The sequence below is a fragment of the Apus apus genome, chromosome 3 (assembly GCF_020740795.1).
Source record: "Apus apus isolate bApuApu2 chromosome 3, bApuApu2.pri.cur, whole genome shotgun sequence".
NCBI classification, from domain to species: Eukaryota; Metazoa; Chordata; class Aves; order Apodiformes; family Apodidae; genus Apus; species Apus apus.
The window spans coordinates 53,789,384-53,792,992 of record NC_067284.1 but is presented as its reverse complement, the minus strand read 5'-3'; the positions used below and the strand labels follow the sequence as shown (position 1 = coordinate 53,792,992).

The 3,609-nt window shown below is 47.2% G+C and overlaps 1 long non-coding RNA gene across 1 annotated transcript; it reads right to left on the bottom strand.

The window, feature by feature from the left end:
* Positions 1 to 2,254: 2,254 nt before the first annotated feature.
* On the bottom strand, positions 2,255 to 2,973 carry LOC127382834 (uncharacterized). Its single transcript, XR_007889060.1, has 2 exons — positions 2,911 to 2,973; positions 2,255 to 2,598 (listed from the first exon to the last, which is right to left on the bottom strand). It is a non-coding gene; the product is annotated as an uncharacterized LOC127382834 (long non-coding RNA).
* Positions 2,974 to 3,609: the final 636 nt, after the last annotated feature.

The following is a 3,609-nucleotide window of genomic DNA, read 5'->3' as shown; positions in this document are numbered from 1 at the left end:
TGAAATCTGTGAGATTTTGTGGAAAATCAGACAAGACGACCATGGTCCTCCACTTATGCTAGAGCCTGCAGGGGCTGGTTTCTCTTAGATCATAGAATCACAGAATGGTTTAGGTTGGAAGGGACCTTAAAGATCATCTAGTTCCAACCCCCTGCATGGGCAGGGACACCTCCCACTATGCCAGGTTGCTCAAAGATCCATCCAACTTGTCCTTGAACACTTTGAGGGAGGGACCATCCACAATTTCCCTGGGCAACCTGTTCCTGTGTCTCACCACCCTCATGCTAAAGAATTTCTTCCTCATGTCTAACCTAAAATAACCCATTTCCAATTTAAAGCCATTACTCCTCATCCTATCACTACAAGCCCTTGTAAAAAGCCCCTCTCAAGCTTCCCTGTAGCCCCCTTCAGGTACTGGAAAGCTGCTATAAGGTGTCCCAAAGCCTCGTCTTCTCCAGGCTGAACAATCTCAGGCCTCTCAGCCTGTCTTCATAGGAGAGGTGCTCCAGCCCTCTGATCATCTTCGTGGCCCTCCTCTGGACTTGCTCCAACAGCTCCATGTCCTTCTTTTGTTGGGGGTTCCAGAACTTGACACAGTACTCCAGGCAGGGTCTCACGAGAGCAGAGTAGAGGTGGAGAGTAAAGTGGAGTAGAGGGGGAGAAAGCTCAAGCCCACCAGTCTCCCATCTTCCCGATGGGGCCAGTAGGGTTGTTGCCCAAGGCTGTCCCTGCCATTCTCTTCCCATAAAGCATATGACCATCCTTTGTGTGGCAAAATCAAATTCTGCCTACACAGCTGGGAAACGTCCAGCTTCGCCCAGACTTGTGCCTGTCCTGTGCCCACGCAGGCTTCAACCCTCAAAAAGCTCCAAGGCTAAAGCCCTTGGCTCAGACCTGTCCACCCAGCTTTGCTCTCCATCACTCCTCTTCATACAGAGGGTGGACATTATGGTTACTGTGGAGGATTCACAGCCCTGGCCTGAAGGACTTACCGTCAACAAGACGATCTTTATGAAACAATTTCTGTGAGGGTCATTTAATGAGAAGCATTTTGCCACGTTTTATCTTGGTTGGATGCCTCAGTGGGACAGGTGGGAGGTTTGCTTCAGCAGGACTAGTGTCTCACTAATGACCCAGAGCCTCTCAGAAGTGGCTTTGGCTTTTCTCAAGTTAAGCTGCTTGTGACTCACAAACTTGTGTCTTGCTTTCAGATGAGAGAGAGAGATAGAGGACAGGTGGGTAAATAGGCAGACTGGTGCAGGTTTCATCCCAGGCTCTGCAAATTGCTTTAGCTAAATCAGAGGAGTTGCTAGTGGGTTTTTGAAACACAATTCCTGCCTGCTCCTCAGTTAACCCTTCCCTGAAAGCAGAAAAGGAAGGGATTTAATTTCCTTGCCAGGACCAAAGTACAGTGCTAGGAAGGTGAATTGACCCTTCCTGCATGTGTGCTGTAGGGATCTGACAAGGAGCACAACTATGCTATGTGTAAGGGGCTCCATCATGGCTCTCTATGCAGCTGGGGGACCTCCAGGTTTGTCCCGAAACCCTTCACCAAAATCTGTAACTTTTCCCACCAGCCTTCCTGAGATCTTGAGGAAACTGTGTAGAGTAACCAGCTGCAGGGAGGGCAAAGGAAGGAGCCAGCAGCATGAGGTTGGGCAAAACTGTCCCTTGTCCCCTTCATGCTGGATACCTGCTTCACCTATGGAGGATGATACGCTCCCAGGAAGTTATTTCTGAATATACACAAGGCTAAAGGGGAATTGCTGTGATCCTGCTGGCTACAAGAGAGCCAAGAGGACAGCTGCATACTGGCTGCAACAGTTCAATTATCAGAACCTTGAATTTCACCAAATATATACAGAAATACAAGCTGTGAAACTCTGGGCGTATATTTAGGAGAACTCCTGCTGCCAGTCAGACTTGCTTTCCATAGAACCTAGGTCCAAGGAAAGGGCTCAGAGTCCTGGATACAGTATTTCCCTGTTTGTGTCAGAGCTGTGTGCCCTAGGTATGTGCATGTACCCGCACACAAACTAACAGAGCTCTTCTTATTTACCCAGTTCAGCCTCTTGTGAAATACTTCTACCAGATTCTGTATATTTTCAGCTTGATTGCTCTGAATGTAATTACTCGGTCTTGCTAATACTGTTTAAATGTGATTAGCCAATGCAATTATCCAATAATAGAGCTGGTCCAAAAATTAAAAGCAGTAGAAAGAAACAGAGGGGAGGGAAAAAGGAAAATCGAGGCATTTGCAGCACATTTTTTTAATTACTTTTCCTATTTGACAGTATGGAGGGATCAACAACAAGAAGCTAGAAAAAGCTTGGTTTCAAAGTGGAAAATATAACTCTGCCTTATCATCAGAATTAAATCCTTGAAAACAGTTTTCTGTCTGAAAATGCTGACCCAGGGAAGATTTTTTTTCTGTCTTCCCTGTGGTCCTCTTTAGTTGCCTGGAGGCAGATGAGAGATGGTGTTCAGGATCAACAGTGATCAATGTCCCGTGAAGAAAAATTAATCTGGAACCTGCTGGAGCTGGCTGGTGATGCTCTCCTGTGAAAGACGCCAGGTCCTGGTGATCTCCTTGTGTTCCTGGAGGAACAGTTTGGGAATTAAATGAAACCTTGCTCCTGGTCTGCAGGCAAATGCTGTGCTATGCACAGCAGCATCTCAAAGGCTTGCATCCTTCTTTATCCAAAATAATCCTTCCAAGAGCACCCCGTGGTCACGGCTAAGAGGCCCTGAGGTCAAGAGCTATTGAAAAACTGCTTTCCCTTTTGTTAGGTTCTTCACCATTTTCTGCCCCATGTGAACAGGCTCATTAAACCTTCAGACATCAAACCCACACACCTCCCCCCTCTCAGTAATGGAGGTTATAAGCCAGCTGAACAAGTTGAGACTTACTTTTATGCATTCACTTTTCCTTCTTCATCTGACTAATTAAGCAAGAAACCTGGGTAGTAAATTAATATGATTAAAACAAATGAAGCACTGTAGAGTACACCCTTAACTGTGCAGATCATAGGTCACTCCATCTGTACTTGTTTGCTTAGCCCACTCCGGACAAAGTCCTAGCAGATTTTGAGCATTTAATTGTCAACTCTTCATTTTTTACAGTTCACTGCTTTCAAGCTCACAGATTGTGACGACATTGAGAAACAAAGGGCCAAATCTTGCCCCATCCTGCCCCACTGGGAATGAACTGAACCAACAAGATGGGTGAACATGCCACCAAGGGTGGGACATGGCTGTGCCCGGCTGTTTGCCCAGCACTGTGGACTGAGCAGAAGCAGGAGGCAGTGAGGTTTTACTGTGGAGGAATATCCTACCTTGCAAGACACAGGGTACTGACCTCCTGTCCTCATCAGCTTCATGTTTCCAGCTGAGGCTGGTTCTCACAATTTGCCCTGAACCCTTTCTCTGGCTGTTTCCAGCTGCGGGCAAAGAGTGGACAGTGTGTCTGGGCTCATGGCCATAGCTTGTCCTTGGGGACAAGGACTGGTAACCCCTGGTCCTGGTGTTACCCTGGTTGCTCCCCTGTCTTTCTGCTCTGCACCAGATCATGAGGGGACAGAGTAGCACCCAGCCACCACTTGCATAATT